At 39.2% G+C, this 7500-nt stretch overlaps 1 protein-coding gene across 3 annotated transcripts in view; it reads left to right on the top strand.

The window, feature by feature from the left end:
• Nucleotides 1-7500, top strand: part of LOC121530718 (amyloid-beta A4 precursor protein-binding family A member 1-like) — a 116060-nt gene that overhangs the window by 92780 nt on the left and 15780 nt on the right. The window lies entirely within an intron of this gene.

The following is a 7500-nucleotide window of genomic DNA, read 5'->3' as shown; positions in this document are numbered from 1 at the left end:
GTTGACCCTAGTGGACAGTAGGCAGTACAAATTATTGTCTTACAAAGGAACTTCTGGATAGAGTCCCACCTGTACTTATACTGCACTATGTTTTTCTAACTGGTCATGGGTAATATCTATCTAGTTTAATACTGTCTAATATTAATTACTGCTTTATGAACGTCTCAATCGCAAGTGATCTAATAGTTGTGGGAGAGATATGTACAGGGGTCAAGATCTAACATCAGTACATTGCTACCTATGACAGTGTCACTTCTCCTCACTCACTTCCTGTCACATGACCTGGCACTTCCTAACATCTTCCTGGTTTATCAGCCCTCCACCTCCCGACACACTTCCAGACCATAGCAAATACCGTAGTGACTCAGCATTTTACAGCCTTCCTGATCAAAATGCACTGAGCTGTAGTTTATACTGTAGTCTATACTGTATGGATTATACTGTAGTCTATACTGTAGTCTATACTGTAGTCTATACTGTAGTCCTGTAGTCTATACTGTAGTCTATACTGTAGTCCTGTAGTCTATACTGTAGTCTATACTGTAGTCTATACTGTAGTCCTGTAGTCTATACTGTAGTCTATACTGTAGTCTATACTGTAGTCTATACTGTAGTCCATACTGTAGTCTATACTGTAGTCCATACTGTAGTCTATACCAGTGGCGGCTCCTGAAAAAATTCTCAGGGGGGGCAATTTTTCTGATGATTTAGGTGACCTACACACATTTTAAAAAAGATATGTCCAGCAACAACATGAAGACAGGGGCAGCATATAAGTCAATACTGATATACACATTACTTGCTTCAAAAAGGCCTCATGGTTGAATTGGAAATATGTGCACCTGAGCATAATTCACAACAAGCAAGCAGGAGCTTTTGATAGAGGCTACTGAAAACATTGATGCAAGTTATTGGTAATAAGAAATTTTTATAGACTTCCATATTCTGCCCTCTTGTATAGATTTGTGAAAATGAACAGTGATAGACATTTTGCCTGAAAACAGAATTTGAAAATAATTTCTAGAAAAGGTAAACACCGCTATCTGTATGGCTTTGTAAAAATGAACAACCATATTCTGGCCAATTGTATAGTTTTGTAAATATGAACAACCATATATATTCTGGCCAATTGTATAGATTTGTAAAAATGAACATGAACAGATTTGTTTTTATTTTTTTACTTTTTTTAAAATGAAAAATAACTATTTTAAACAACATCAACTGTGAACTGATTTGGGCGTGTGTGTGTTAAAGAGACAGACAGGGAGGGACAAAGAGAGAGAGAGGCTACATTACTTGTACTGAAACTGTTCTAGCTTGCTGCATGATCAAATTCAGCTGATGCGCATAGCAATGCACGTAATGGGCATTCTTGAAATGCTCACGCACCTTTTGCTACACACCAGCCTTCTCTCCCTCGTCACACTGGCTCCATCGTAGCTTGCGCAATGAGTTTGACTTTCTCGTCGTCGGCAAAAAGACCGTTCAGTCTCTCCAAAAGCACACTGGCGATTGAGACTGAGGTTGATTCCGAGATGGGAAGGAACTCAAAAAAGCGCTCCTGCACTTTGTGGTTGCTATCTATGTACCTCAGCACAAGCACCAGCTGTGTCTGTGTAGAAACGTCCGTGGTCTCGTCAGCTTGGATAGCTACGAAGTTCGCCGACTTCACCTACTCCACAATATGTTCCCTCATGACCGCTAGCATACACTCCAGTAGCTCGTTTTGAATGGTCTTTGATGTGCCCTTGAAAACTTTAGCATTTTTAAGATGGTCATCAAACACCTCATCTAATTGTGCCACAAAGTTGACAAGTCCAAGAAAAATACCAGGGTTGGTGGAGCCCTCAGTTTCATCTTTTTTACTGTAGTCTATACTGTAATCCTGCAGTCTATACTGTATGGATTATACTGTAGTCTTTACTGTAGTCTATCCTGTATGGATTATACTGTAGTCTATACTGTAGTCTTTACTGTAGTCTATACTGTATGGATTATACTGTAGTCTATACTGTAGTCTTTACTGTAGTCTATACTGTAGTCTATACTGTAATCCTGCAGTCTATCCTGTATGGATTATACTGTAGTCTATACTGTAGTCTTTACTGTAGTCTATACTGTAATCCTGCAGTCTATCCTGTATGGATTATACTGTAGTCTATACTGTAGTCTTTACTGTAGTCTATACTGTAATCCTGCAGTCTATCCTGTATGGATTATACTGTAGTCTATACTGTAGTCTTTACTGTAGTCTATACTGTAATCCTGCAGTCTATCCTGTATGGATTATACTGTAGTCTATACTGTAGTCTATACTGTAGTCTATACTGTAGTCATGTAGTCTATACTGTAGTCCTGTAGTCTATACTGTAGTCCTGTAGTCTATACTATAGTCCATACTGTAGTCTATACTGTAGTCTATACTGTAGTCCATACTGTAGTCATGTAGTCTATACTGTAGTCATGTAGTCTATACTGTAGTCCTGCAGTCTATCCTGTATGGATTATACTGTAGTCTATACTGTAGTCTATACTGTAGTCTATACTGTAGTCATGTAGTCTATACTGTAGTCCTGTAGTCTATACTGTAGTCCTGTAGTCTATACTATAGTCCATACTGTAGTCCATACTGTAGTCTATACTGTAGTCCATACTGTAGTCATGTAGTCTATACTGTAGTCCTGTAGTCTATACTGTAGTCTATACTGTAGTCCATACTGTAGTCATGTAGTCTATACTGTAGTCCTGTAGTCTATACTGTATGGATTATACTGTAGTCTATACTGTAGTCCACACTGTAGTCCCGCAGTCCATACTGTAGTCCTGTAGTCTATATTGTAGTCCTGTAGTATATACTGTAGTCATGTAGTCTATACTGTAGTCATGTAGTCTATACTGTAGTCCTGTAGTCTATACTGTAGTATATACTGTAGTCTATACTGTAGTACTGTTGTCTATACTGTAGTCTATACTGTAGTACTGTAGTCTATACTGTAGTCATGTAGTCTATACTGTAGTCTATACTGTAGTCCTGTAGTACTGTAGTATATACTGTAGTCATGTAGTCTATACTGTAGTATATACTGTAGTCATGTAGTCTATACTGTAGTCTATACTGTAGTACTGTAGTCTATACTTTAGTACTGTAGTCTATACTGTAGGCATGTAGTCTATACTGTAGTCTATACTGTAGTCCTGTAGTACTGTAGTCCATACTGTAGTCATGTAGTCTATACTGTAGTCATGTAGTCTATACTGTAGTCATGTAGTCTATACTGTAGTCATGTAGTCTATACTGTAGTACTGTTGTCTATACTGTAGTCTATACTGTAGTCTATACTGTAGTACTGTAGTATATACTGTAGTCTATACTGTAGTACTGTAGTCTATACTGTAGTCATGTAGTCTATACTGTAGTCCTGTAGTCTATCCTGTAGTCATGTAGTCTATACTGTAGTCATGTAGTCTATACTGTAGTCTATACTGTAGTATATACTGTAGTACTGTAGTCTATACTGTAGTCATGTAGTCTATACTGTAGTCTATACTGTAGTATATACTGTAGTCTATACTGTAGTACTGTAGTATATACTGTAGTCTATACTGTAGTACTGTAGTCTATACTGTAGTCATGTAGTCTATACTGTAGTCCTGTAGTCTATACTGTAGTCATGTAGTCTATACTGTAGTCATGTAGTCTATACTGTAGTCTATACTGTAGTCTATACTGTAGTCATGTAGTCTATACTGTATGGATTATACTGTAGTCTATACTGTAGTCATGTAGTCTATACTGTAGTCATGTAGTCTATACTGTAGTCATGTAGTCTATACTGTAGTTCTGTAGTCTATACTGTAGTCATGTAGTCTATACTGTAGTCATGTAGTCTATACTGTAGTTCTGTAGTCTATACTGTAGTCATGTAGTCTATACTTTAGTCATGTAGTCTATACTGTAGTCTATACTGTAGTATATACTGTAGTCTATACTGTAGTACTGTAGTATATACTGTAGTCTATACTGTAGTACTGTAGTCTATACTGTAGTACTGTAGTCTATACTGTAGTCTATACTGTAGTCATGTAGTCTATACTGTAGTCCTGTAGTCTATACTGTAGTCTATACTGTAGTCATGTAGTCTATACTGTAGTCCTGTAGTCATGTAGTCTATACTGTAGTACTGTAGTCTATACTGTAGTCATGTAGTCTATACTGTAGTCCTGTAGTCATGTAGTCTATACTGTAGTACTGTAGTCTATACTGTAGTACTGTAGTATATACTGTAGTCTATACTGTAGTACTGTAGTCTATACTGTAGTACTGTAGTCTATACTGTAGTCTATACTGTAGTCATGTAGTCTATACTGTAGTCCTGTAGTCATGTAGTCTATACTGTAGTCTATACTGTAGTCTATACTGTAGTCTATACTGTAGTCATGTAGTCTATACTGTAGTACTGTAGTCTATACTGTAGTCTATACTGTAGTCATGTAGTCTATACTGTAGTCATGTAGTCTATACTGTAGTACTGTAGTCTATACTGTAGTCTATACTGTAGTACTGTAGACTATACTGTAGTCTATACTGTAGTCTATACTGTAGTCTATACTGTAGTCCATACTGTAGTCATGTAGTCTATACTGTAGTCATGTAGTCTATACTGTAGTCTATACTGTAGTCTATACTGTAGTCCTGTAGTCTATACTGTAGTCTATACTGTAGTCTATACTGTAGTCATGTAGTCTATACTGTAGTTCTGTAGTCTATACTATAGTTCTGTAGTCTATACTGTAGTCTATACTGTAGTCCTGTAGTCTATACGGTACACACCTAGACAATATTCTCATGTATCACTCCTGTTGTCTTCGCAGCATCTCTGTGGCTTCTACTAGAGGGGTTCCTGTTCTAGTATTTTAATAGCATCCCGCCTATGTGAGGTTTAATACTGTAGGCTACCTTTTAGTTAGTTATTATAGTAAAGACATACTCAAGATTACAATTCAGCAGACCCTTATTTCCCCTAACATGTAATTAAATAGATTTGACTATAAATTAAATTCATGGTGCAATTTAATTAGAACTATGACTAATCCTTTTAGTGAGCAAGTCCGCCACCTGCTGGATAAAATAGAACACAACACACATTGAACGGTAAAATAGATACACCATTCAATATCGCATCGTATATCTTTGACTTTAGAATGATTGAATACCAGAGTTTAGATGTTGGAACTTTAGTGACACAGCAGATAGTAGTCAAATATACACTGCCTCAGATCCCTACCTCTGGCTCTGCATTACTGTGAACACACACACACACACACTGCCTGAGCCCTGAGTCCTGCTTCAGTCTAACCCATTCTCCAATATGTACGTTGGTTCCAAGCAGACGGACCAGAAATTAGTCAAAAACAAGAAGAAGGTGCGGTACTCCCCATTGATTGGCTGTCCAGTGTTCCGTTGTGTTTGCCTGCGTCTGTCTGTGTCTATGTCCAAAATGGTGCCATATTTACTATTTAGTGCTCTACTTTTGACTAGAGCCCTATGGGCTATATAGGGAATAGGGTGCCATTTGGGATGCAGAATGTGTTGTATAGCCTTGTCTCTCTCTCTCTCTCTCTCTCTCTCTCTCTCTCTCTCTCTCTCTCTCTCTCTCTCTCTCTCTCTCTCTCTCTCTCTCTCTCTCTCTCTCTCTCTCTCTCTGTGTCTCGCTCTCTCTCTCTCTCTCTCTCACTGTCTCTCTGTCTCTGTCTCTGTCTGTCTGTCTCTGTCTGTCTGTCTCTCTCTCTCTCTCTCTCTCTCTCTCTCTCTCTGTCTGTCTGTCTGTCTGTCTCTCTCTCTCTCTCTGTGTGTCTCTCTCTCTCGCCCCCTCTCTCTGTCTCTCTCTCTCTCCCCCTCTCTCTCTCTCTCTGTCTCTCTCTGTCTCTCTCTCTCTCTCTCTCTCTCTCTCTCTCTCTCTCTCTCTCTCTCTCTCTCTCTCTCTCTCTCTCTGTGTGTCTCTCTCTGTCTCTCTCTTTTGTTATGTTTCCCTTCTTTTCCTTTACTCTGCGTTCTCTGAATCCAGTTGATACGTATACCATTCTTAGGTCTGTATGTCAGTTAAATCTGTCACCATTTTCGCATTCCATGAGGGACATTCTCAGACTTCTCCCCCTGTAGAGTTTCTACAGCATACTGACAGAATGACACAGACACATAGACGTATGATATAGATACAGATAGAAGCTTGAAAAGAAGACCAATAGAAATTGCTGGATGCAGAAGATGGCCGTGCAGCCACGAGTATTTTCTTCACACCGTGAAGTTGTTGTGTTTGTGATCGTATTTGAAGACGTTTTTTTTTCACTGGCACAAGCTTCTGTATTAGTTTTGTGGTTGTAACGATTGTAAGGCTGTTAGCACAGTGAGTCCTGTGGATGGTTAACATTACACACAGCAACCCTCTCGCTCCTTTCGAACACCGACCCACTAAGTATTCACACTAACCCCAAGGTTTCTCAACAGGTGCTGGGTACTCACAGGGATCCAACCAATCACTCCCATTGCTGTAATTCGACTTAATGCAGTGGCCAAAAAAACAGTATAACTATAGTGAGTGAAAGCCAGCTTCCACAGTGGGTCCCCAGGATGGATGTTGAGAAACACTATGTTAACTAGATTAGCGAGACTATACTGAACTAACTCTAGCCTCTCTGCTACCGATAGAGAGACTATACTGAACTAACTCTAGCCTCTCTGCTACCTATAGAGAGACTATACTGAACTAACTCTAGCCTCTCTGCTACCTATAGAGAGACTATACTGAACTAACTCCAGTCGCTCTGCTACCGATAGAGAGACTATACTGAACTATCTCTAGCCTCTCTGCTACCGATAGAGAGACTATACTGAACTAACTCTAGCCTCTCTGCTACCTATAGAGAGACTATACTGAACTAACTCTAGCCTCTCTGCTACCGATAGAGAGACTATACTGAACTAACTCCAGTCGCTCTGCTACCGATAGAGAGACTATACTGAACTAACTCTAGCCTCTCTGCTACCTATAGAGAGACTATACTGAACTAACTCTAGCCTCTCTGCTACCTATAGAGAGACTATACTGAACTAACTCTAGCCTCTCTGCTACCTATAGAGAGACTATACTGAACTAACTCTAGCCTCTCTGCTACCTATAGAGAGACTATACTGAACTAACTCTAGCCTCTCTGCTACCTATAGAGAGACTATACTGAACTAACTCCAACCTTTTTGCTACCTATAGAGAGACTATACTGAACTAACTCCAGCCTCTCTGCTACCTATAGAGAGACTATATTGAACTAACTCTAGCCTCTCTGCTACCTATAGAGAGACTATACTGAACTAACTCTAGCCTCTCTGCTACCTATAGAGAGACTATACTGAACTAACTCTAGCCTCTCTGCTACCTATAGAGAGACTATACTGAACTAACTCTAGCCTCTCTGCTACCTATAGAGAGACTATACTGAACTAAC

The sequence above is a fragment of the Coregonus clupeaformis genome, chromosome 18, assembly GCF_020615455.1.
Source record: "Coregonus clupeaformis isolate EN_2021a chromosome 18, ASM2061545v1, whole genome shotgun sequence".
Taxonomy (NCBI): domain Eukaryota; kingdom Metazoa; phylum Chordata; class Actinopteri; order Salmoniformes; family Salmonidae; genus Coregonus; species Coregonus clupeaformis.
The sequence above is the reverse complement of the archived record's forward strand: the minus strand, read 5'-3'. Positions and strand labels throughout refer to the sequence as shown.